The sequence below is a fragment of the Cyprinus carpio genome, chromosome B18 (assembly GCF_018340385.1).
Source record: "Cyprinus carpio isolate SPL01 chromosome B18, ASM1834038v1, whole genome shotgun sequence".
Taxonomy (NCBI): Eukaryota; Metazoa; Chordata; class Actinopteri; order Cypriniformes; family Cyprinidae; genus Cyprinus; species Cyprinus carpio.
Window position 1 is genome coordinate 15,226,364 of NC_056614.1, and position 27,928 is coordinate 15,254,291.

General features: G+C 36.2%; 1 long non-coding RNA gene across 2 annotated transcripts in view; it reads left to right on the top strand.

Annotated features, from left to right (window-relative positions):
* Nucleotides 1-19,042, top strand: part of LOC109068248 — a 93,479-nt gene extending 74,437 nt beyond the window's left edge. The window contains exons 5-6 of one of the 2 annotated variants that reach the window (XR_006157092.1): nucleotides 18,425-18,453; nucleotides 18,543-19,042. This is a non-coding gene — a long non-coding RNA (uncharacterized LOC109068248). The remainder of the gene's footprint in view (nucleotides 1-18,424; nucleotides 18,454-18,542) is intronic. The other variant, XR_006157091.1, reaches the window with a different exon arrangement.
* The last annotated feature ends 8,886 nt before the right edge of the window (nucleotides 19,043-27,928 follow it).

A 27,928-nucleotide genomic window follows, 5' to 3' on the forward strand; every position in this document is an offset into this window, starting at 1 on the left:
AGCGAGAAAAGATGAAAGTTATTTTCTTCAAGTGAGAGCCAAAACCGAATGAGGTCAACCACAACTTAGAATGGAGAGACCCTCTCCACCTTTTCTCATTGCTGTAGTTAAGCATGGACTGCTCAGAGAGATTTGTAATCGTACAGTCCACTTGAGTCACGGGTCTCTTTCAAGACAAGAATTCTGAATGACCAAAACAATTTTTTTTTTTTTTTTTTTTTTTTTTTTTTTTCTGAAAAAAAGATTGATGGTTCTTTTATCAATGTTTGAAGAGGCAGAACCAGAAAACATTCTGGAGTTCAGCTGGATGTGGCCAAGAGGGAAAAAAAAAAAATCCATATCATGCATCTTAAAAAAGAGAGTTTTTTGCTAAATTGATGATTAAATGTGTTAGATGTGTTATTTTTTTTTTTTTTTTTTTTATAAGACCATGTAGGTTTCCCATTATTGGAAGTGTTTGCTTGGTGTTTACATAACATTTAAAAAGGGATTTCCCACAGCTGCATGTCAATTTCAAATTAACCTTAACAAACAAACTCCTGGATTATGTTGGGATTAACAACACCCTTTCATTGAGTGTGTGTAATGCTTTTATTTCATCTTGAAATTAGTTCAGGGGGCAGGGTTCATATGGACTGATGGACTGTGAGGCCTATGGGTGCATCTCAGTCCATTCCCTAGTACTACCTAGTTTAGTAGTAAGTGTACTTACTACCCAGGGAAGAAGATAGGGCTGTTTCATTGACAAAATCGAAATGAGAATGAATGCACCATAAAAATCAATGAGCATTGGCTGCATGCTCACTATATTCACTTCCTGGAAATGTTGTCTTTTAGTCATCAGAGCTTGTAATTTTTTAACCGCTTCAGCAAAGATGCATGATAAACAAATTTTGTTGGTAGATATCAGCTACATTTTAACATTTAACCTCACGATCACAATGTAGGTAATTGAACCATCAGTGTCCCAGTATTTAGTAGGTCAAGGCTCTTACCAGTGGCCGAATTATAGTGTTCACAATATACTGATTGACGTCAGGAGTGGAATGAGACACACCCTCTGGATTGTTTTGTCTAGGCTGCTGTCCAGTGAACTACTATTGATTTCCCCAGGCCTGTGCAGATCCCACTCCAACATGAGTGATTATCAAGCCTTTTCCTTGTGATGACACTGCACTTAGGTTCCATCAGCTCAGCTTCTCTTTGATGAATGTGCCCTGTGCTGCGACTCCCTCCCCCTGTGACATACACACTGGGCTGCGAGTGCTTGTTAGTCTGCGAGCTCTTGCTCTATGCGGTTACAATTCCACATCAAAAGCGGTGGCTACATGCTCTGTTCCCGTGTCCGCCCACCGCTAACCAAGAGTGTACATTCTGCGCAATTATTCATGAATGCTGATGTCGGCCGTGGTGGTGTTTAGAAAGGAGCATGCAAATACCAAAGGGTCAGACTCTATTTCGTGGCTACATATACTTTGTAGTGTGGTTGCGAAGCCCGTCTGTAAGAGGTGTAAATAAATGGAAGTGACATGGATGGAGAGGGAGGAAAGAATGGTGTTGGTTTCCAGATGCCATAAAATTTCTCATTTCCTACTCCCCGAGTGAGCAAATCACTCATTCGCTCTCTGTACAGTTGTCACGTAGGAAATAATATGGCTGCGGACGAATCCTCTGTGGCTGCTTGTCCTCAGCTGAACTTGTACACACAGTTGTGTACATCTGTGCCCCAGACACAGTTAGTTCCTGAACTTCTATTGATTTTTAGGGGCCACTATGGGTGAGAGAAATAGCACTGAAACGCAAGGTGAATGGGAGTCCATGTTCATGCCCTTGTGCTACAAGAACACCTAGTTTTGCGTGTGTGTTGGAACAAGCGCTCTCCAAGGAGAACAGCAAACCAACAAAGCAAATTAAATTAGAGGGTAAACTAGAAGCAGCAGAAGAGGGGAAAAAAAAACACATGAGGAAAAAAAAAAAGAAAAAACATTCATTGATGACAACATTCATCAACATTCATCAAAAAAACATTTAGAAAAAAAAAAAAAAAACATTATGGTTAAAACAGAATACTGTATGTAATATGTTAGGGCTTTAGCATGACATCTAAATTCTGTATTTAATGCTTTCTTCAGCCACATTGTCTTTGAATTTTCTTAATTTGAAGGCTTTTTCCAAAAAAAAAAAAAAATTGAGAAAAAAATATTTATATGATATTTATATGATAGTTTAGTTAGATCAATTGACACATATAATTACATTTATACAATAAATAAATAAATAACAGCACTACTTAATATGAAATAATTTTGTGACATTTCTTTTAGTATATAGAAACAGCATCAAAATTTAATTGAGAATGCTTTTAAATTCTAATTGAAGTTTGTATTAGAGCCCTGAAGAGAAATGCATCTTTACGGATTTTATAATGAAATAATTTTTGTTTTCGATTTGAATTATTTTGTTTTAAAGAAAAAATTCAAAGCTTTTTATAGAATCATTTATCAAGTCTGTGAGGCAAGTATTCACTGAGTTTTGGTTCATCATTGTGAAGTGCTCTTGCTCAAGACCGCAACTGCAAAAAAAGCATCCTGTTTGTTTTCTTTATTTTATAAAAGCACAATGTTTTGTAGATATTGTGAGTGCACACAAATAAAAGTAGACCCTTTGCAGTGCCAAATGATGGATTTCTCTTACCTTTATGAGCAAAAATGACAACGTAAAAAATTATTGAATATGCATCTAACAGCGCACATTTATATAGGTTAAACATTTAAACTAGCATTTTGTCATATACTTGAGCTGTTTTGTAACTGTATATTTAATTTTAGGTATTTTAAGAATATATATATATATATATATATATATATATAATATATATATATATATATATATATATATATATATATATATATATATATATAATATATATAATTTTTTATTTTTTATTTTAGGGTCAGACTTGGGCTGAGAATTCTGATAAGCTGTCGGACAAGGGCTGGGCTAGGGCATGAGCGTCTCGGACCAGGGCTGGACTAGGGCCTAGATTTGAGGTCTGTGCAGGGCTCTAGCTTAAAGGGGTAGTTAACCCAAACATTTAAAATTCTGCGCAGTTTGGTGTATGCATCATGGTACTGTTGTAAACGCACGTTGAAGACTGCCACAGAAAAAAAAAGAAATTGTTGAATAAATTTATTTTTGTTTTCTTTGTGCACAAATGGTATTCTCTTAGCTTCATAAAATTCAGATAGAACCACTGATGTCACATGGATTATTTTAATGATGTCTTTACATTGCTATCTATGCAGGGTCAGAAAGCTCTCGGATTTCATCAAAAATATCTAAATTTGTGTTCTCAAGATGAACGAAGGTCTTACGGATTTGGAATAAATTGGAAAGGAGCAAATCCCGGCCGAAATTTCTAAATTGCCTTAAATGTCCAGGGTTTGACTTTGTTTTCCTATTGTTTTCATACTTAGAAAGGGCAATGACTGAAAAGTATTTTTACCACTAGAATGCAGACATTGCACGTAATGGACCAATCGTGGTGTGAGAAAAATAACAAAAGTATGCAAATACAAATACAGTAAATAAAATGTACTGAAAGTCCCCGTCAGGACAAGTCCAGAAAAAAAAGAGGACGTTTGGACACCCTAGATTAAATGCATTTATGCATTATATGTAAAATGGACACTGCTATTTCAAATTTTAGAGGAAAAGAAAAACAATACAAACAGGAAATAGCAGAGCATACCTGTGAACATTGCGGGCAGTGCTGTAATGTTTCCCTATTTTAATCTGCATGTATGACATCTCAAAGCTCCCTGGCATGTGTTTCTCTCTTTTGCAAGCTTTGCATCTGTGATAAGAAGTATTGGTTTGGGTTACAGATGGCATTAAAGTGCAACATGTTCTCACACAAACTGCACTGATGTCTGCCATTCACAGCACCATTAGAAATGAGGCCCGAGTAGATTTATCTCCATGACCTGTAAGGCATAAATCTGAAAGTGTTTTTTTTTTTTTTTTTTTTTTTTTTCTCATGTTATGTACATGACAGATGTAAAGCTTGGGATGGCTTTCTCATATTACATAATGGGATTTCCTCTTAGCTGAGGTTTATCAAAGAGTCATTAGAAAGAATAAAAACACAGTTGAATGTGTGTTCCTCTTATGGGACTTAAAATTAATATTCCAGAGAGCCATATTTCATAGTGAACTTTTGACATGTGAGAACAAAAATGGCATTGAGCCGAAGCTACAGTGTGAAACAAAAGAGGGGGCACTGAAGGACGAGCGATGGGGCCCTTCGGCTGCTATTGTGGAGTCTGCGAGCATGTGCCGCAGGTCCAATGACAAAGAGCACCTGCTGGTGTCACAGAGCTCTGGGGGGAGCTGGAATATGGTTGGGTGGTGGGGGTTGGAGTTGTTGTCTGAGGGAGAAGTTTATGAGAGACATGGATGCAGGGGTTATTTTCAGTAATGTGAATTGATCGCAGTGACTCCGGGTGTTTTGAAGAGGACCACCAGCGGCTCTGTTTTTTTGAGCCAAGACCTTTACTTGTCATTCACTTCTTAAGCAGGTGAAAAATGGCAAACGGTGCCCTGGTTCCTCCAAAGGTGTAGGGCCTGCTGACACAGACTAATGGGCCGAAGTTCATGAGGTTAGTGCACACCACATGTGTGTTGCTGGAAATGTTGGTTCCGTCCAATTACATATCAAAATATATCATCTGTCTTCCAAATGTAGTGCTTAAAGGGGTAACTCGCCCAAAAATCATAATTCTGTCCTTCTTTACCCATGCCGTTTGAGACCTGTGGTGTTTTCTTCTGTGGAACACAGAATGTAAATTTTGGAAGAATGTCCTGGCCAATCTTCATATATGATGAAGGTGAATGAGGACAGAGGCTGTCAGACTTTAAAACTTGTGGTCCAGGTGACACACAAACTATAATTCAAGTCTTCTAAAGCCATGCATTATTTATTGGTAATTTGTTAACTGTTGCGACCATGTCAATGGCTACGTTCACACTGCAGGCTGAAATGACCCAATTCCGATTTTTATGCCCCTATGCGACCTGTATCTGATCTTTTCATGACAGTCTGAACGACACAGATCCGATCTTTTCAAATGTGACCCTGGCCACTTGGGTATGTGGTCCTGAATCCGATACGAATCCGATCTTTTGAAATGCGACCTCCGTCTGAAGGGCCAGGCCACATGTATCCGACCCGTACGTCATTGATACGCTACAAACGTCATAATTCTGCGTTGAAGTAGGCAGGAACGAGAAGATAAACAACAACCATGGCGGACGATGCTGCTGAGACCAGTCAATGGAAGGGAAGCGATGTCACAGATTTAATTAATATTTGGGGTGACAGCTCTATTCAGGCCAAACTCGAGGGCTCTTATCGGAACCGGGCGGTTTACGAAAACATTTCCAGCGAAATGGCAGAGCGTGGTTACAGACGATCCTGGCTCCGTTTGGAAAATAACTTTAATATTGCAAAAAGAGCTCCGCTGTTGACTACACTGTTGTTGACATCCATGTTTAACGTTAGCTACTTCCGCAAACAACGAGTGACGTCGTTGACCGTTGAGTACTCTTCTGCGCATGCGGGTCACTTCTGGGTCTTTTCACGTTCACACAGGAGATCACAAAAGGTCGCATTTAATTGGAAATGTGAACGGCCTTGCAAAAAAATCTAATTTTTTCAAAAAATCGGAATTGAGCATTAAGCCCTGCAGTGTGAACGTAGCCAATGAGTCAGTAAAACCAGATCAGTCTGATTTGTAAACGAACAATTAAAACTGGTTTTGTGAACTGGATCAATTGATTAATTTCAAAGATTTGACTCCAAAGAATGAACCATTCATGAGATGCTACTCAAAAAAACTGAGTCATTTATGAACCACTACTCCTTTCATGACTACTGTACAGCTTATGGACCACTTTTATGGAACATTTTTGGTCATTTTGGAGTTCCACAATGTCAGTTCCCATTCACTTTCATATACTAAACAAAGTGGTTATTTTTCTAAAATTACAGTTTTTTACAAATTGTAATTGGGTAGCACTATATTTCGATGGTCCCCTTTAGACATTATGCTAACTTTGTACACTGTAATCATATTTCAAAGACAATAGAAGTAATGATTTCAAATTTCAACCGATTGCATTTAATATAAATTTAAACTATAATACATGTTTATTTAGGTGAAAATGTCATGTAGTTAAGTGTCCTAAAACATTACATCCAGTTTTCACTTAGTATGTTATTTTAAAGTATATTATTTCCATAATATGTACTCTTTTTAAATGTTATGCTTTTGTGAAGATTTCAGCATCAGATCTGCACTGTGCAGAGGAGGACAGAACTTCTAATTATGAGTTTAGATTACTCCAATAAGAGATTGTAGTGGGGAAAATGCTTAAGTTTAACCAACCCCCATTGTATAAAATTGCCTACACTCCAGGCTGAGGTTTGTACTGTGGTTTTTGGCAGTGTATCAGATGGGTTCATGCTTAAATCAATCTGTGGTTAAAAAAAAAAAAGAAATAAAAAAGACACACATGAAAAGTGACAGCTCAATCTCTGAAAACTGTCTGGAGGCTCTGAAAGGGAAGACAGTGTCACTTTCTGCTTCTCGGTTAAATGGTAACCTTAGGTAGCATAGCTGGTGGCTGATGTTAACATATCATTTGAGCTTGTCACCTAGAGGTTAGAGTTACATCCCTGTTTAGATCTCAGCAATTAATAGTATATTAGTGGTACTGAGTCAACCACACATTACTGTAGCTAGGTGTGTCACTTATACAGTTAGAGTAGCTTTGTATCCCATGTCTTTTTCTTTTGGTCAGTTTGTTTTGTTGTTATATATTTACCTGGTATGAAAGGCATTTTACATGGTACCCAAATTAGTTTTTCAAATTATATTTTCACATATTTTGTGTACAAGGATGTTGGTAACACTTTACTTGAAGCCTTGTAGTGCATTCTGTGAAATCATGAATAATTGTAACCACAGTTATAATATATTTTAAATACGTGTCTATTCATTTTTAAAGTACACAAAAAATAACCAATATCAGATGAAACAAGGTGTTTTAACTCTTATTTATGAAAAGATATAAAGCATTACAGTTTACTGTACATCATACATTTCTATATAATGCATTTTACAAAGGTTTTAAGTGTTATCAAGTTCTCAAAATGTATTTTGGGCTACATACAAATAATGGCTAATATAACTAGCAAAACCATTTAAAAATAAGCATTTTTATATTCATTTATTTCTCAATAAAATGTAAATAAAAGCCTAAATAAATGTCTGATTGGCTGTGTGCAAAATCATTCACTTGTTCATTCATCCCTTTGTAGTGAATGCTACTTAGTGCACTATATAGGAGTAATAAAGAAGTAATTTTGGACAGCTTTTTTGAAGGTAGCTAAATGAGGCTTGATTGGTTGTGATTGCATGGTCAGTGATATGTTTCCATTCTGATGTCAATGGTTTGCCTCCATTCTGGTGTCTCTCTTGCCAGTTGCCAGATTCAATAGCGCGATGACTGTAAAATACTTCAGCTGGAAATTGATGGAATTTTTTTCTTTAAATAAGAGATTTCTTACTTAAAATTTTATTTTTTGGAGGGGCTGGCAGTGGTCGACAGGGTGCTTCAAAACAGCAGTGGAAGCGTTGGCTGCAAAATGAAGTCAGGCCTCCAGGTTTTTCTGGAAAAAAAAAGTTCTCCATGGTCCAAGGTCAATGACCTGCTCTGTAGCACTCTCCAGTCCACCTCGGGGCACCTGCTAATGTCAGGCCTCTTTTAGATTCCCCAAATCGCGGCTCTCCACTGGTTATTTTCAGCAGCGCTAAGTGATCCCAGTGACCCTGGAGGTCTGACATGCTGCTTTTTTTTTCTTTACCAGAAGTCAAATGCCATAGCATTGCCCCGGGATCAAAGCCTTCAAAGTCAAACTCTGCTTAGGCAGCCATTGAAATCAGACCCCTGAGTCCAGCCAAGGATGCGGATGGAGTCAGATCATGGCCTAGCTGAGACTCAGATGGTAGCCAAGTGGTGGGGGCAAATGCATTCTCTCCCTCCTGTGAAATAGCTCTTTTATTGGGGTCAAAGTATAGCTAACTGTCGTGGCTCAGAAGGCTCATTAAGTTGCACCTAATGGACAGAGTGTTGAATATTTCTGTAAAACTGTGAACACTATGTTTGCGTTTGTTTTCCATGGCCTCACGGCACATGTGGCTCTATTTAGGGAAATGTTTTTCGGGAACTCTTTGACAGTTTTTGTATTACTTTTCCACACTAACATGTGATGACATGCGGTCCTTGAACTCGTGTTAGCCAACTCATGGAAAATGAATAAATAGACAAAGATGTTATGACGAGTATGTCACAGACTACAAATTATGATAGCACACAAATAGATGAAAAAAAAAAAAATGCATTGGTTTAATAATTGAAGTATAGCTGTTTTTATGTATATTTACAGCATTTTTTAAAATAATATGTGGAATCCTGTTTCTGACAATTCTGACAATTATAACATTCCTCAAGTTTGCAACATTATGCTGTATCTCTGAATCTCATAAAGTGACTTCATTTGTTGTAATTGCTTTTTGGATTTGTGACTTTTTCTGACAATATGACTTAATATCTTACAATGTGACATACTGAATTAGATAATTTTGACATTATAAAATTGTTCTTAATCCCTATTAATATAATTGCAACTTTTGTTCCATATTTGTGTTTTTTTCTCACGTATTATGACTTTACCCGTATTTGTGGTTTTATATATTTGTGTATAATATCACTTATACTATATCTCACAATTATGACTTTCTATTATCATAATTGCAACATTATATCCCCTAATATCACAATTGTGTTTTTTCTCCATATTTGCTATATATACATACAGTATTATATATATATATATATATATATATATATATATATATATATATATATATATATATATATATATATATATGTATGTATGTGTGTGTGTGTATATATATATATATATATATATATATAATGTTATAATATGATTTATACTGTATCTCACAACTACATCATTTATGATATTTGATGTGTTTGCAACTTTTTACTCACAATTATAAATTTTAACATGCAACATGATTTTACATCCATTACATCTGCAGTTTTCTTGCTCATAATTGTGGCTTATTTCTCACCATATATTAAGCTCACCGTTCATTTTTATTTTTATTTTTATTTTATTTTTTGTCTGAAATTACAACTGGCTTTCATAATAATATTCAAAAATGTAGTGGTATTTTAAAACACTAGCTGTGTTCATGCCAACTTTAATCTGTGCAACGTGTATAAATGGTATGCTTACAAACAGGCCATTAAACCTGATTGCATTGTTCAGAAGACTCAAGCGAGGGGTTACCCGTCCAATGGAGCCAATTTTTGATAAGAAATCCTGGGCCGAGAAACATTAACTAAACACAATCTCTATGTTCGTCCCTCCCTGGATGTCAGTCTGTGTGTCCTTTCCCTTTCCTGTCCCCTACCCTCCTCTTCCAATATGCAGGAAATGGCGTCTGGCCTCTTGACAGATAATGTGACACACACGTGTGCGGACGGAAACTGGGGCTGTGAGCCACAAAGAGCCACAGTGGGTCCTGGCCCCTGATAACATCAGGGAAGGAGAAGAGAAGAGAGGTGTCTACGGGAAGTTGCCAGGTTTGGGAAGGCCTGGAGAATCCCGGTTATCTCCCAGAGGAGTCAGGAGATGGAGTGTGGCCTCCCCGGCAGCAGGCCAGGCGATGGAGTGCTGGGACCTTTGTTTGTCATCACCATTTCCCCTTCATCCTGTGTCATGACCTTACAGAGTTCATTTCAAACTGAGAATTCATTGACTGCTTCTCAAGCCTTCAGAATATGGAAGGAGTTGATCATTAGACAAGTAGACGTGACTGCTTCTTATCAGCGAATTTGATTTGTGAAGGGAAAAAGGTGTGCTTTGGCTGTGGAATGCAAAGTGACAACCACAAATTATCATTACGACTGAGATATAACAAATATTTCCTCTACAACTTCACTTTCAAACAATGCTTTGTTTGGTGGGGTTGGGGTTGTAGAGAGCGATTCTGGTCTAATCTGAATATATTTGAATTTATTTGATTTGATTAAATGTTTCTTTTAAATGTTACCAATTGTGTTTGAGTCAAAATCTTTGCGAAGCTGTTCATAATGTACAAAGGTAATGGAATATTAAATTATGCCATTAATACAAAGGGTTACACTTTATTTTAAGGTGTTATGTTACAGTGTAATTATACATTTAAGTACTGAGCTTACTGAGCTCAACTACATGTACTTACTATAGGGTTAGGGTTAGGATGAGGGATTGGTTTAGGATTAGTTGCATGCAATTATGCATAATTTACTCTTATTATAATAGTAAGTACATGTAACCTGTAACAAGGACACTGTAAAATAAAGTTTCACCATATAAAGTCTAACACTTTATTTTAAGGTGTCCTTGTTACAGTGTAATTATACCTTTAAGTACTGAGTAATATTAATTAACTACATGTACTTACTATATGGTTAGGGTTAGGATTAGGGTTTGGTTTAGGGTTACTTGTATGAAATTATGCATAATTAATTGTTATTATAATAGTAAGTGTATGTAACATGTAACAAGGAAACCTTAAAATAACATGTTTCCCACTTTAAAATAAGATTTAATTTGTGAATATTATTACACTTTATTTTAAGGTATGTAGTTACATTGTAATTACACTAGTAGTACTTAGTAAAATAAATTATTACAATTTGATTACTATAGGTTTAGGGTTAGTTGCATGTAAAGTATAACTGTGTCACTTTGTAATAAATTGTTATATTAGTTAATGCATTGGGTATCATGAACTATTATTGAATAACACTTTAATAGCTTTACTGATAAATATTACAGAATAAATACAATATTTATTAACTTTAATATTTAAAATTAGTTTATATTTAAAATGTAATTTATTAATCAAGGTAAACTTAACATTTTAAGTTGTGAATTAATGTCTCACAGTTGTATAATTATAAATTACATTTAATCTATAATAAATTAATTTTTTTTATATCATTGCTAGTTCATGATACTAACGCATTAACTAAAGTAAGTCAGTGTATTGCATCTTATTGTAAATTGTTACCATTGTATCTAATACAAACGCCTACTGTATATGCGTTAAGGCTTTAAAGCTGCTTTCTCTGTGTCCTGTGAGCATATCAAACCCAGATCTTAGGCTTTGAGGTTAGCAATACAACATCTGCATCGTTTGCATCTGCAGAATTGATGAATTCAGGACGCTTGGGTCCACTGCAGAAACCAAACTTCAGGAAACTTTGCCAGATAGTTTGGTGGTTTGTTCAAAGTGCGGAAATGTATTTTCATTTTGTTGTTGTTAGGGATAAAAACTTTGTACATCCCTTCTACTGCTGCTAGCCTTTCATTTTAAAGAGACCGTTCCCCTGTGCCTTTTAAAGAACAACGTCCTGCCACTCGAATTTAGAGAAAGCTGTTTGCTGGAAGATACCCAGGTTCTCACTCTTTACTGGATCAGACTAATGTCTTCAAGAGCTTATTTCTGAGAGTGAAAGAATTTGATTAAAGGCTATTTGCTGAATCATCCCTTACCTGGCATAATCTTTTGATATCCGTCGATCAGGAGTAATACAGTATTAAACTTGGCCAGTAAATCAATGTCATTTCCCCTCTTTCCCTTATCTTCAGCTTATGGCTATCACTTAGGGGCTCGATGGGTCTTTATTGTGGGCAACTAGCGGAAGAGTTTGCATCTGGCCACCCGGTGAGGAAACTCAACTAGCATGGCAAAAGAGAAGTAAATCATTCCTGCGTTTTAGATGCAGGCTATAAAGTAAATTTACTGACATTTCCCAACTGAGTCCGTTTACATTCCTGCTTCCTTAATTCTGTCACTCCCCTATAGTTTTCTAATGTGCCAGTAAATCTTTCAGGCAATGAAAAAAGCTAAGAGACTGATTCATGAGCCATGCAAGGTGTTGTGCCTCATCAATGTTTCTCTTAAAAATCTGGTTCCACTTGTAAATTTTAGCTAGCACAATCATTAGCGGTCTGCGAGGCATGGCAGCCGCAAGGCTATCCTTTTCAGAGGGGTTAGACAACACTGGAGCCGCCAAGTCAGTAAATTCATCTGACATTTCTTACATTTCTGTAGTTGTTTTTGTCATTCTGCCTGTCTTCCACTTTTAAGAAATCTTGCCCAGAGCAACATGAGCTTGAGATCTTTTTCAATAAAGTCTGAAGCTATAAGAACCACCTTTCTCAGAGAAGCTTGATCTCATTAGGAGACAATCCCCATGTCCACACCACTCAGAGTTTGTCAGGAAGCGTTAGGGAGGGGGGATATGACTCCGTCGCCTCCGGTCGTACATAACCGAAGTGGATGGGGCTGGAAATAAAGGTGGAGGTTAAAAAGTACAGCTGGTCTTTAAACCGCAGTACCTCTACCTTAAGGATGACGTGATTTATGGGGGTCTCTAATGGTATCTCTGTCCTGATCTGTGCTGCCTTTCACCCTTCTCTCATCCCCGGCTTTAAACTCATCAGGTTCTTTCAGGGCCCCTCGTTAATCCTGGGTCCTACAAAGGAAGGTACGGCTGCAGAGAATTAGGGATTTGGGTCCTCCACCCTCTGCTGTCCCCCACTGACTGATGAATGATAAACTTATGAGCAGGCCTAATCCAGAGAAACCCACTCCCGCTGGCTGCCTTGACATCCCCCGTACAGATGTACTCCTGGGTGGAAATTTGCCATGAAATCAGGAACTGGTTTGTGAAGAATTCCTTATATGATGCTTTAGTGAATGAATAGGTACAGTTGACCTTCAGTCCCGATGCTTGGGAGCTACATTCCCCTGTTATGCTTTGCTGTAGGTCTGGGTGGGCCATATTTCTATTCACATTGAATACAGCAGATCATGTGTATTTTTATGAGACAGCTGCGGCTCTTCTGAATGTTTTCCCCTTAGGCTTTTTTTTTTTTCTTGTTTTGTTTTTTTGCTTTACATTTTGTTTTTTGTTTAGTTTTTTGCTTAGTTTTTTCCCTTTTTTTTGGTTTTTTTTTTTGTTTTGTTTTTTATTTTACCCTAAAGTTACAAAGGTGCAATAATTCAAAGTACATATGTCGTTTTTTGTTGTTGTTGTTTAAATTTATTTTTAAAAATTAAGTTTTTTTTTTTTCCTTTCACCCTAAAGTTGCAAAGAATTTCAATTTACTTGAAAAAAATTAATTAACGAAGTTTAATTATTTTTTTTATATAAATTGAGTATTAATTGATAATCCTAATTAAATTTTTACAGTACATTTCAATTTAAAATTCTTTCATCTATGTAACTTTTTCTGACTATTTACTTACTGTACGTTTAAAACTAACTGCTACTCTCAACCTACAGCTATGGTAAAGCCCCTTATTTTACCTGTAGGTAATAATATAGTAAAGTTGTAAAGTGTTATGTAATATGGTAATTTAAAGCTTTAGCGAAACTTGGGGCACATTATGAGCCAATGAGAGTCCTCTTTATGGTATAACCTGAGGCTTACCGCACACACTATGGCAGGTTTATAATTCTAATTGCATGTAATTATCATCTTGTCTTTGTAAATTAGATGATAATAACATGGTTGGCCAGTAAAAGTGACAAACCTATCCCCACTGTGTGGAGGGTCTTTTGTTAGATGATATGCTAAGTAGCAGTGATGGAAGCCTTGATGACAGCTCTGCATATTGAGTGATGTAAACCCATGGCAATTTGCTGTCATCCCTAGATAAGCAGACAGGTACAAAGTAAAAGGGGGAACGAACCGTTGAATAGACTAATAGACTAGGTGGCTTCGCTCCTTCGAGGACCCCTCTGGCTTTGCCTTCAGGGAACGTTTTCTCACGGCGTCTGGTCGTTTCCGTCATCTAGCGAAAGAAGAAAGCGTCCTATACGTCGACACAGTCGCTTTCGATGGCCGACTCTCTCCCTTTGTCTGCGTGGGGGGACATGAGAGCCAGACTGCGAGAGAGTTTGAACATATGTGGGAGATCAAAGGAGTGACCATCATTATTTTTTCCTGTCAACATCCCGGCGTCCTGTTTAGCTTGTACTGATAGAAAACAACCCCTCCCCGCTCACATCAAACATATGGAGAGACAAGGACATCAGATATCCTGCGTCAAAATGTGTCCTACGGCAGATTACTCTCACGTACTAAAGCTTTCCGTGATCGTATGTCGGCATACGAATCAGCGCCGGATTTTAGTCTGATGAATGTGGTGCAATGGCTTTTCTGCCTCTCACAGACTGTAGGCAGCTGTGGCGGACAGACCGAGCGGTCGTGTTCCAGCCGTAAAGGGCTTACGCTTAATCCTCTGTTGTTGCTGTTCAGTGCCGCCTTTATTCTGTAACCCAAATTATGGCTGCCACAGAGCAGAACCGGCCTACGTTCGTCTTGAGTTTTTCTTGCTAGGGTTGTTCTCCAGCTTCTGGCTGTGTGCATGACAGTCTGTTGTGATCTCTATGACAAGATCTTCTCCCCAGGGGGTCTGTAAGAGAACACACACACAGTGACACACATATGTGCATGCACACATATACACCAACCCCCCATCTTTCTCTCCTTTCTCCACCTATCTGCCTTGTTCTCTCTCTCCATCTCCCTCTCGAATACAACAATCCTTTTCCCCCCTCTCCCTCCTTCTCCCTCTTGATGTAACCTCTCTGGCTAGACACAAAGAAAGCGAGAGAAGGACCCTTTAAGTTGCAGATTGAGATCTCAAGTGCTGACACAAGAGGAGGACCGATGGGGCTCTGGAGTGATATCTTTGTATTATGCTCATGGTCTCATGGTGCTCATGGCTGCTAGATTACACTCTGATCTAATGCTGACAAAAAATAACCATAACTAGTAGCTCATGAAACGGTCTCAGTCGTAGCATAGACTGCTGGACATTTCCATCAAGTTGAAATTAAAAGAGATCTTGCGTTTTGTGAAATGTGATTTGCAGCCGATTCCTTGGCATACACCAAAAAAAAAGAAAAGCTGCATAGATGATTATCTAGATGGACACTCAAAGTCATTGGTTGTTTGCTAGTTATTGGTGGATGAGAAATTCTATGTAGCTATAGTCAGCATCATACAAAAACTACAACTACTAAAAAGCGACACAACAACTTGACTCGACAGAATCACTTAGATATGCACTTCCATTGAAATGGACAAGTTTATAATCTAATTCATAATTATTTGTCCTTTTTCACATTATTAAAAGTACACACTGAGTGACTGAAACCATCTTTGTCATGGAAAACATTTGTTGGTTCACAGTGAGTTCACAGTTTTACCGTACGTTTGCTCAGGTAAACTATCTATTGTTGCTTTCAGTATGGCTATAAATGTCACACAATATGATATTCAAAATCACATTCAACAATTCTAACATTAAATAAAACACAATCAGTATCTGAGATTATCATTTTCATAGTTTGTATGTTGCTGTTCCAGCCACGATGTCGCAAAAATAGAAATTGTTGTGTGTCGTCGTTAGGGCAAAAACTCTGATTAACATGGAAAAAGTTACATTTTATCATGCGTCACATGTAGTTAGGACATAGTGTAAAGAACCTTTTGATCAATTGATCAATGGATGTTAAGGGTTCTTCATAGAACCAAAATATTCAACATAAATTCCTCCTGCTCTAACAGTTTCTACTCTTCTAGGAAGACTTTTTGCTAAATGTTGGAACATGGATTTGGAAATTTGCTTCCGTTCAGACACAAAAGCATCAGTCATTATGAAGTTGGGGTTCCAATTTATCCTAAAAGGTCACTAAAACACTAAAAAAGTTAAACACAAGCTTTAAAATCAGCATATAAGGATGCTGCATACTGGATCCGACAGGAAGTTTAAAAGTTAAGCCTCATAAGAAGCTCAGAAAGAAATATTGGAATCGGACCGGCTCTTTTGGCTAGCAAATACGAAAGACCATGTCCTGCATCAGGCACTATAGCTAATCTGAAATGACTTCACAAATGCCTTTGTCAAAGCAGACAAACTTGAAGTAACTTGATGATGATCTCATGGGTATAAGCACCCTTCTCCAGTCTGAAACCTGATTATCCATCGGAGACTACAAAAGTGATTTTTGTGGAACTTGCATGCATGGAATGATTGAAGCTGGCGTCAGGCATATAATGTCATACTCTGTCCATACTGTCACAAGCCATTACTTCTAAATGGACTTCCATCTTCTTGAGTGAAACCTAACAAAAACAGTTGGGACAGCGAGCAAATGTGCCGTCTCCATATTTTTAGTAATGCACTGTACATTCAATTTTAAGGCTGTGTGTTAGTTTCCAGCCAAACCACAGAGGACTGCTGTTTGAGTCCGCAGCGAAAGCTGATTTGACAGAGATATCTGACAGCTGTGATTGTTGGCTACTCAGCCATCAGATCAGCGCTGCGAAATCGAGTTGAGAGAGATAGAGAATAATGCGAGGAGAAACAAGCCGATCGCTTTAGAACTCAGCCGGGCAGGAACGGCACGAACAAACATTTAACAGTCGTGTCCTCTTCCAGCGCTGTCACTCACAGATGTCTATACTGGTCAAGTGTTCTGGTGACACTTGTGAGAAAAGTTTAAGGAGAAAGCGGTGCAGGAGTATTTGGAGTTCACGTTTCCTTTTCTGGCACGGTCAAAGTGGATAGCCTGAGGCGTGCTAACCAAAGGCTGGACGCAGGTATAATAATTACCTTACTGTGGAGCGTATTATCCGCACACACCTCTTATGGCCTAATGAGGGCCTCTAAAGTCTTATCACTGTTTTAATGTAAGCACTCGGCAGAGAGAGCAGCGCCGCAGGCACAGACATGAAAGAGGCTCAGCTCCAGTACTCCACTCCTCCGTGTTTACATAAAGCGCAAGGCTAAGAGAGCAGACTGCAGAGCCTGTTTCACACACACATACCATCTCTTGCACTTTTCACAGTTTTTTTTTCTTCTTTCTTTCTTTCTTCGAAGGTAGATGATAGTGGCAGTGTACCCTATCTGCCGAACAATTCACTTTCGCCAGTGTTAAATTCAACAGAGTGGCCTACTAGACCTGCTCTGATCTACAAGTTCTTCATGATTTCTTTAGTTACTTACCTTGACTGAATTTTCATTGTTTGGTGACCTAATTGTACAATGCAGAAGTGTGTGTGTGTGTGTGTGTGTGTGTGTGTGTGTGTGTGTGTGTGTGTGTCTCCGGTATTCCTTATATTATGGGGACTAAATGTACCCACAAGGATAGTAATACCAGTAATTTTTGACCTTGTAGGGATTTTTGTTTTGTTTTGTTTTGTTTTTGGTCCCCATGAGGAAAAGAGCCTATAAATCATACTAAGTGATGTTTTTTTGAAAAGGTATGTTTGGGGTTTGGGGATAGAAAATACAGTTTGTATAGTATAAAAATTCATTGTCTATGGGAAGTCCCCATAACAAATTGAAACTGTGTTTGTGTGTGTGTGTGTTTATGTATGTATTTTTTTTGTATTTTTATATATATATATATATATATATATATATATATATATATATATATATATATATAATGTTAGAAGTATATAGACATTGTTTATACGTAAAATTGCTTTATCAATAATGTAAAAATATATACTGTATCATTATCTTACTTTGTATGGACCAAAAAAAACACATTCCACAAAAGTAATAGATTTGGAATCATCAGAGTGAGTAAATGATGTTAAAAATGTTTTTGGGGTCTGTTAAAGACATATCTTACCGTTAGGAATGAGGGTGATAATGCCACCTCTGTTACTGAGCTGCTAACCTTATTATATGTCTTTCGGAAAGAAGACATCTGTGAGCCACTCCTCTCATTAGCTATTTGATGTATGGATGCCACAGCCTAGGTTAGGACTATATAACGTCATATTAAATATAAAAAATCATCTTTCTGATCGACGGCAGTACTTTGAGTTATTTGCCGGAGAACAACGAACAAGCCTGAGCACAGAATCCAGCATAAATCCTCACTGCAAACACAAGCGTGCTGTTTAGAACCAAGGCTATACTATTACAATATAGACTATTTTTCACTCTACAACTTTTATTTCCAAGGTTTTAACCGATTATTCAAGATATGGAGGTGTTAATTGTAAAAATGAAAAGCTTGTTTTGATCTGTTCTAAAATCGTTATTTATGGCCTTGCTTCTTTATGTTGTATTGTCATGTTTTAACTCCTCCCACGATTCCCTCTTCTTTTTTTTTTTTTTTTTTTTTATAATTCTCCTCACATATTTTACTGTCATCATACTGATGTTTTTGTCAGGTCTGGCCTTGGGGGTAGCAGAGCAGCAGGTTTGTCCTGTGCATTTCTTTCTTTTTTTCTTCATCTTTCCCCATCTTGCTGTTTTTCATTATTATTGGTATCTGCCTTTGTATTTCAGGCAGGCAGAGGGCTTGTGCAGAGAGGAGACCAGAGAGGCAGTAAAAGTCAGCAGTGGTAACCTTGTCCGCCCATGGTCACGGGTCATTTGGCAAGTGCGCTACGGAATTCATTTCACTAAGAAGGAGAGAATGCGAGGGGAGAGCGAACGAGAGGAAATAGGAGGTGACTGAGAGGGACATTGATGGAGCAAGAAGGAGAAGAAGAATTTGAATAGCAACAACAGCCTGATGTCTCTTTTAACCTTTTTTATCCATAAACATGGCAGCATTAGGCTGTTTAATGATCATTGTGCAGCTATTTCTAATGGATTATCTTAGTAAACATCACATCACCATAGTATTTTTAGACGCTTTTGCATTCTGCCAAAATGCTTATGTAAATGGAGTGTTTGGCCAAAATTGCCTCCAAGTGCACATCATATATATATACATTCATTAGTGCTGTCAAGCAATTAGTCACAATTAATCGCACCCAGAATAAAAGTTTTTGTTTACGTAATATATGTGTGTGTACTGTGTATATGTATTATGTATATATAAATACACACAAATGCATATATTTAAGAAAAATATGTTATGTTTGTATATTAAATATATGTATATATAATATAAATATGAACATAAACATATATTTGTAAATACATGTAAATATTTTCAAAATATATGCTGTGTGTGAGTGAGTGTGTGTGTGTGTATATATATATATATATATATATATATATATATATATATATGTATATATATATATCTCAAATTTGCACTTACATGCATTTACTTTACTAATAACTGTGAATTATGCATAATTAAGGAGATACTGATTTGAATAGCAGCAATTGTACTTTTACAAAACCCTGATGTCACGTTAAACCTTTTTAATCAATATACATGGCTGAATTTTGAATTTTGTTGCTATTTCTGATTTATCATCTTAGTAAACATCATTGGTCATACTTTCAGGCACTTTTGCACTCTGCCAAAAGTCATTTTCAGTGTGTTAATAATAATTGTTTGGCCAAAATGGTCCCCATGTGCACTTCACTGTTTGCTTTTTCACTCAATAAGTATTTGAAACATGCCATGATTTTTGATTAACAAGAACAAGTTTGTTCCATACAGGCAGTTTGGCAATAAGACATTGAGTTAGCATAACTCTTATGACTGTGTTGCCACAGCTTTTCCGACGCAAGAAACAAAAGTATCCTATTTGTTTATAATCCATGCCCGTTTTTTTCTAAAACTGGCCTTCCCAGCCTGCATGTATGAGGTTATTGTTGAGACTATGCTGAGCTTTGACACGTACATCTTTGAAAACAGAAAGGAATATTAGTAGACATTCCTTGAGAAATTAGAGAGCACAACTCAAGTTGGGACAGTGTGTATTTTACTGGCATGCATTCCTCTTCCCTCGCTCTCCGTGGCATAATTGAGACCAATAGGCCAAGACCCAGGTGTGTAATGAATATTACAGACAAGATAGTTACACAACATCTCAAGCTAGCATTGTGGTCTCCCTCCCTAAAGAAAGACAATGGCTTTTTGTATTTACTCCCATTTCCTTCCCTAATGAAGTCACAGATTAAAGTGAAGCGACACAAAGGGTTGTCTGTTTGCAACGAGAAGCACCTATCCAAACACAGTGAACGGGGGGCAAGCCTCTGCAATTAACCCTCCGTAGCTGGAGAGGGCCGGGTAGATTAGCTTGCGGTATGTTACATTATGACACCGGCGCTCTCTGTATGCTGTCATAAGGCATCTGCAAAAGGTGTCCGTATCATGGAGCGAAGAGCAAAGTGTGTGACTGTAGTTTTGTCCTTGCGGTTGAAGTCATGTTGGCTCCTTTGAGGGCTTTGCCATCTCAAAACAGAACAAAACGTTCATGCTGATTTTGTATTAACCTGCTGCATTTATAATACTGAAATTGATTACTACTAATAATGATTCAGTTATTTTATTTTTTATTTTTTTTTAATTCACTGATGGCTATTATTGACCTGCAATGGTGATGTTTTTATTTATTCCACCCACCCCCCACCCCCCACCCCATGTTATACATGTGTAATTTTATTTTATTTTATTTTATTTTATTTTATTTTATTTTATTTTTTATTGCTTCATTTATTGTTTTATTTGATTTTTTTATTTTTATTTAGTTAGTTAATTTAATTTATTTAGTTAATTTAATGTAATTATGTGTAAGTTAGGTAACAACTTGTAAATAATTAATCTATTTTAAGACCTGTTTCCCTCTAAAGGTTTGCCCTCTAGTGGGCCTCAGCCCCCTTGTTGAGAACCACTTACCTAGAGGATATTTTGCATTTTTATAATGTAATATTTCTTTAAAATAATCAATTGAGCAAATTTGATCAAAATATTACAAATAATTTAAATGGTAAATAAATAAATCATACACACATCCACTATTATCCAAATATATCTATTTATTTATTCATTCATTTATATCTATAAGACATGTCCAATAATGGTATATCTCTGCAAGTTGCTTTTTTTTTCTTTCTTTCTTTTTTTTTCAAGCTAATCATGATTGTTCTTGCTGTCTTAAGCGTGCAATAGCTGCCTTATATTTGTGACCTGCAGTATTTCAGTGTTTTGAGATCTCCAGTCACCATACACTGCTGTTCATGTAGAACAGGACGCTTAATTAAATTGCTGCAGTTGGCTTAATGTGTTATGATATGATACTGGCTTCCCTCCCCCCTGAACCTCCACTTCTAAATAAGATGTAGTGTGAGATGTACTGTAAGTCATCGCATTCTGTTTTGCGCGGCTCCCTCCCATTAGCACCTAACACTTAAGAGATCTCTGGGTAAATGATCGACTCTCGCGACAGTTATGGGTCTCTGGCTGCAGATGACAGAGCTTTTTAAAGGCGCAGTAAATTATTTTGAAAGTAAAAGCAAAGTCTTGCTTCTTTTCTTCGAGAACGTGTAACGTTGGCATTTCATTTATTCTCTGTTTGCCTTTACGGTCATATATCCATGACCTTTGGGGGTTTTAGGAGCACTTGTGCAATAGAAGCATTTAATGCACAGTTACACTATAGAGCTTAAGTTTACAGAGCTCACGCCTGGTGTTTTGAAATGGTTGGAATACATTTAATTGGAGCAGTATGGGGTTTTATGGAGGAGCTGTCTTTAGTTGCGTGCTTTCCCAACCTCTTGACCCGAAGGCATACACCTGGTATGGGGTCAGGTTACAGCCTGGCTTCCAGGCTTGCAGGTCAAGACCTGGAGCTTCACACACTCTAATCCCTTGCATGGCAACATACTTGACTGAAGGGACTGGTCCAAGCACTTCCAGTCATCCTTGAAAAATTACAGCGCACACACACACACACAACCTCTCTCCCTCTCCATTCCTCTGTTCCTTCCCTAAAGTGATGATTTAACTCTTTAAGGATGTTGAGGGTCTTTTGTGGGGCATTAGCCTGCTGAGAATTATGGGCTTAAATGAATTATGATGAGTGCATCTGTATGCACAGCCAGAATGGTGTGCTTTCAGGATGGCAGGGTGTGTGTACATGCGTGTGTGAGTATGTGCGTTTGAAAGAGACAGAGAGAGAGGGAGAGCGCACATGTGCATTTAACCCTTTGGGGACCGAGCAGCTCGACATATTTAAGTCTCCTCCCTGCAGTCCCTGAATGGGGTTTAAAGCATAAGGCTCGCTAATGACTCATAATGGCAGTCTTATGTGATTCACCGCCTTTGCTGTTCATGTATGCAGTGGAAGTAACTGATAGGTTTCATGTAAGATTCGATAAGCGGGGGGAAAAATGCATTATTTATTTATTTGATTTTAAATTAGAATAATAAACTATAATTAAAAATCCTTGAATATATTCACATTTCGGAAAGGTAGCAATTGTTAATGCTTGTAAAATTAATACATTTTTAAAATAAATATGATGCACATGCAAATGTGTGGATTTTAAGAGATTATATTCCTGTCAAAACAACAAATAATTTGCACCATTGTCATAAAAAATAAATAAATTAATTAATTAAAAAAATAGAATAGAATATTACAAAAATAACAGTGCATGAACAATAACAAATCGTTTTGGCACGTCCAGTGTGAAACCGTGGGATAATGGAAGAGCAGACACATATTCCTCCAAATGGGTGAGACACTCTAATTGGATTCATTGAGCAGAATTAGTGTCTCCCAGCTTTCACCCAGCCATCTTAGAGCCAGCTGGGTTCACAGACTCCCCTCTGTGAACTGTGCCCTCGTCCGACTGCTACTATTAGTGCACACCAGGGGGAGCAGTTATACTGCAGTTCCAGTGTCCACCTTTACAGCACACAGACTCATTGTTTCCTGCTGTGAAAGCGGCTGCGAGCCATGAAGCACAGATTTTGTGTATAGTTTGAATAATAAATACTGCTATGCTGGATGTGTATCAAAATGCTCCTTAGTGACATGTATCAAGAGTTCTCAGAGGTACGCTACAATCTGAGAGCAAAGAAAATAGATGTTAGATGTTGAACACACACCGTCTGCTCTGAGGTTTCCTGGTGTCTCCCTCATTGTTCCCTTTGTGGAGCCTTTTTCACTTAACGCTTGCTCAACCTCACATAGTATTGCATTATTTTCAGTATTTTTAAATTAATTATTAAATTAGTATTTTTGTTTAGTAATTTTTTTTTTTTTTTGTAATCTTTTGTATTTTTTGTTTTATATATATTTTTTGTATATATATATATATATATATATATATATATATATATATATATATGAACAACATTTTTATGATTTTTAAGAATTTAATAAAATTTGAATTATATTAAAGTAAAAATAAGTATAGGTTATATATAAAATGTTATTATTGTGGTATGTTATTATGTTTTTTTAGTAGTAATAATATTTAATTTTCATATAGGGTTAATTTTAACAACACCAACAACAATAATAATAAATGCATTGCACATTTAAAATTATAGTGTTTTTATTATTATTATTATTATTATTATTATTATTATTATTTTAATTATTTATTTATTTTAAGTGGTGCAGTTTTTACCAGATAGTGAAGGAAAGGAAGCCAAAAAGTGTCCATCATGCATGAAAACTCTTTAAACATTTGTTTAAACACACACACACACACACACACACACACACACACACAACTTATGAAATTGGCTGAGAGTGCAGAGTTGTAATCTAGACACAGCGTGGATTAAAATACAACGCAACATTGATTTGTTCAACATTTTTGGTCACTGCATAATTCCAGTACTTTGTATTATTTAATGATTTTATTTACCCAATAATAATTATAATAATAAGAAGAACGAATTAAAAAAAAAAAATAGAAATGATCAAGAAGTATCAACATCAGCTCTCCTTTTAAAAGAAAATAAACCAAGAGCAAACCACAACAACAGTAGTCTTTGTTAATATCATCATCGGGATTAAGTCCCTATTACTCGCTGTCAATCACGCCAGCTGTCATTTGATTGGCTGCTCGGTGTGGTAGTGAGTGGCAGCTGCAGAGAGATGACATAAGTGGCCGGTTTAGAATTTTCTCTCTCTTTTGTACATGTTCTATGTGGTGTGATATTGGTGCCTGTCTGCTTTTAATGCAGCAGGATTACTCAGCGCTTTCACTCTGTCGCTCAGTCTGCCTCAGAGACGCCCTGCTGAACTATGCTCTCCAACCATCATCTGCAGCATGATTACCTGTTTCAACAGCACTGCGCTTCACTCGCTCATCTACTCGGGTCTGCCTGATGACAGCAGCGGGACTTCTGTTAGCAAATGAGTCTGTGAGAGGAATGTTCTCAGGGACGTGACAGAGCTACACGTTGCAAACGCATGTAATAGACCGCTGACTTTGAAGCGGGTTCTTAGAACGTTGGGGCCGTCAGCAATGTTTCGAACGCAAACAGAAATTGCACATGAATTGATCCACAGTGCGTGTATCTTTTATCCTGTAGCCCATTAGTGGTGTGAATTTTAATCAGAGGCTGACTTAGCACCACTATATTTCCTGGCACTTCTTCACTGGCTTCCTGTCTTGTCTCATCTCATGGGAAACACGAAAAACAAGGAAACGTGGCAAGACTGCGTGTCTCCGTCTGCGTCTCACGCTGTCTTTCTCCGTCTGTCTCTCTCCCTCCCTCACTTACAACACATCACACCTTTCTGTTCCCAAACGTTTCTTTGCATTCTGTGGCCAGGTATATAAATTAGGTGGGGGAAACGTACGCAACAAAATAGTAGAGGCTTCATTACTAAATAAAATGTGAGATTTTTCGCCTTTGCCATTTGTCAGGATCAGGTGAATGGCTCTATTACTTCACTTCTTAAAACCTGTTATAGCGCCATATAACTGACATATGGCATTGCTTCCATTTTGATCCTGGACATTTATGGGGCCGTAGTGAGCGTGAGGAATCTTTCTGGTGCCCTTGGTTTAATAGAAAGGATGTCATACTTCTCTGATATACAGTGACTACAAAAGAAAGAAAACCAAACTCTTGTGAAGTCTGAAGATATTTAGTATGTATTTATTTAAGGGTGTCTTATATGGCATTTCTAATGATAACTGTAACATACAGCAACAGTATTTATTATTTTATTTTATTTTATTTTATTTTATTTTATTTTATTTTGTTTTGTTTTTTGTTTTGTTTTGCTTTGCTTTGCTTTGCTTTGCTTTTTATTTTGTTTTGTTTTGTTTTAGTGCATTCTTTTTTGCAAAATGATACACAAATAAGGACTTACAAATTTTTATTTTTTTATTTTATTTTATTTTATTTTATTTTATTTTATTTTATTTTTTTTTATTTTTTTTTTTTTTTTTTTTTTTTTTTTTTATTTTTTTTTTTTATTTTATTTTATTAAATTGTTTTACTTTATTTTTTTTTTTTTTTTTCTTATTGATACTCAGGAATCACAATTATTTTTTTTATCTATTTATTTTATTTTATTTTATTTTATTTTATTTTATTTTATCACGCTCCTTTATCCAAAATGATACACAAATAAGGACTTACAAATTATTTTATTTTATTTTATTTTATTTTATTTTGTTTTGTTTTGTTTTGTTTTGTTTTGTTTTGTAGTCTTTTTTCTCCAAATAGACTTACACAAATATTAGGGGGAAAAATACAAATTTTATTTTATTTTATTTTATTTTATTATTAAATTGTATATATATTATTTTATTTAGCAGTCTCCATAATAATAAATCATGATAATTATATCATAATTTTCATAATTATCAATATGCACATTCCAAATAACTTTACCTTTGTTCATAGTGACTTGCAAATGATTAGACAAAAATACAAATAAGGACTTACTTTTGTAGAAATGGTCATAGTCTTTACTTATTTTTATTTAGTTATGAAGTTATTTAGTTGTATTAAGTTACTTAAGTTTAAATATATTTCTTTTTTGTTGACTACACCAGGTACAAGATAACGCCGTTTTCAAGAGCTAAAAATGAAGATAGCCTTGTTGTTGTTGTTAGTAGTTTCAGACATTGTGACCTTTTTTGCTGGTGATCACTGAACCTTGGCTTTCATGATCTCTCTTCCTCACCCCTCACTTCCTGTCCTCACTTTCCCAAACTAAAGGCAACGCTGCGGCCGTTCACCCCCTCTGTCTTCCCTCTCTCCCACTCTTTTCTCTTCTCCTGCCAGGAAAAGCTCTCGCTAGTGTCACATTTGACTGATTGCTTGTTAAGGCTTCATGCTCTGCTGTCTCTATGTAGACTATGGCCTCTAAAGATCTGCTATTCAACATCCTTTCTAAGTCTCTCTGATAGATGACATGAAATACTGTAGGAGTATTAAGAGGTTTTAGACTGGAATGCTGTCTTCCATCTCTCTGCATATATTACACACTGAGATTATTAACACATATTTTAAGGACAGCCTTGTAATTGACCTGACGGTTTCCAAAATATAAATCAATTTAATGCCCTGAACTTTGCTTTCCCCCTTTTTATGAATTCAGAATGAGTGGGAGTCTGAGGACTTTTTTTTTTTTTCGGACTGTCTTTTTTTCTGGTAACAGGGTAAAATGGATTACAAATATAAATAGATGAAAAAGAGTTTATTATGAGCTCTTTCTGTAATGGTCTCATTCAGCAGGTCAGATCTTTACAAATATGTGTTTAAATGAATGCAGACTTAATTATAGTCTAAATGATTCTAGAATACAAAACATTCTGAAGGGAAAGCGTTGCAAAATGACTTCACGTTTTTAATGACCGCAGATGGATAATGTTTGAGCAAGATATCAAACTCGGGGCCTGAAATTCATCAAATCTTTTGGAGTTTCCTTTTATTTTAGGCTCAGATGTAATGTATCCAAAATGTTAAACAAATAAAAGAGGTCTTTCATCAGAGGGTAAAAGGCAAATTCTATTACAAACAAAGTAATGTTGAAAGTTGACAGATTTAGAGGGGCGCAATAAATGGTTACTTTTATTTTTCAAAGACACAGTTGAACTTTTGACCAGAGAAATCAAACCAGAAAGTGTGATCTCTGATGTTTGTTAATGACAAACTGTTTTGCTGATAAACAGATTGTTCAAAGGAAAGTGTAGGATGGATAATTTATTGTCAGAAAACATTTGTTCTTTAGTTTCATTTCAGGCTTAAAGCATGGGGTTGTGTTTTTGGAGTTTGTTTTACACATTTAAAATGCACCTTCTATTAATCAGTTTAAAATAAACTATCAAAAGGAATGTAGAAAAACACTAAACTTGTTTACTAAGCAGTTTATAGAAGTAAAAACAGAGAAATGTGTAATATTATGTTTTTACATTTTAACAGTTTTTTTTTAGTACATTTCTTTACTTTAATCTTTAACTGATTTTGCACAGTTGTTGTTCTTGTGACACTAAAAGAGTACTATTTTAATTATTAAATTAATTAGTTTCATAATTATATGTATATTACACAACCAGTTAATAGTGAGAATTGGTCACTTTATTAAAGCGTTACTAGTACTGTCTCGTTAATAACATATTAGCTGTTTATTAGTACTTATAAAGAACATATTCTGCATGACCATATTTTACATCAATAATCCTACCCGATACCTAAACTTAACAACTACATTACTTACTAATAATGAGCAGCAAATAAGAAGTTTATTGAGGCAAAGTCGTAGTTTATGGTTTATTAATAGTGAGAATATATATATATATATAGTTATATATGCATACACACACAACACACTCAAAAACAATATATATATATATATATATATATATATATATATATATTTTATATATTTTTTATATATATATTTTATATACACACACACACACACACAATAAATCAGTAACTAAAACAGTAAAATTGATAAAACAATAAAATGGTGATTGCGGTTAAAATTTTTCTT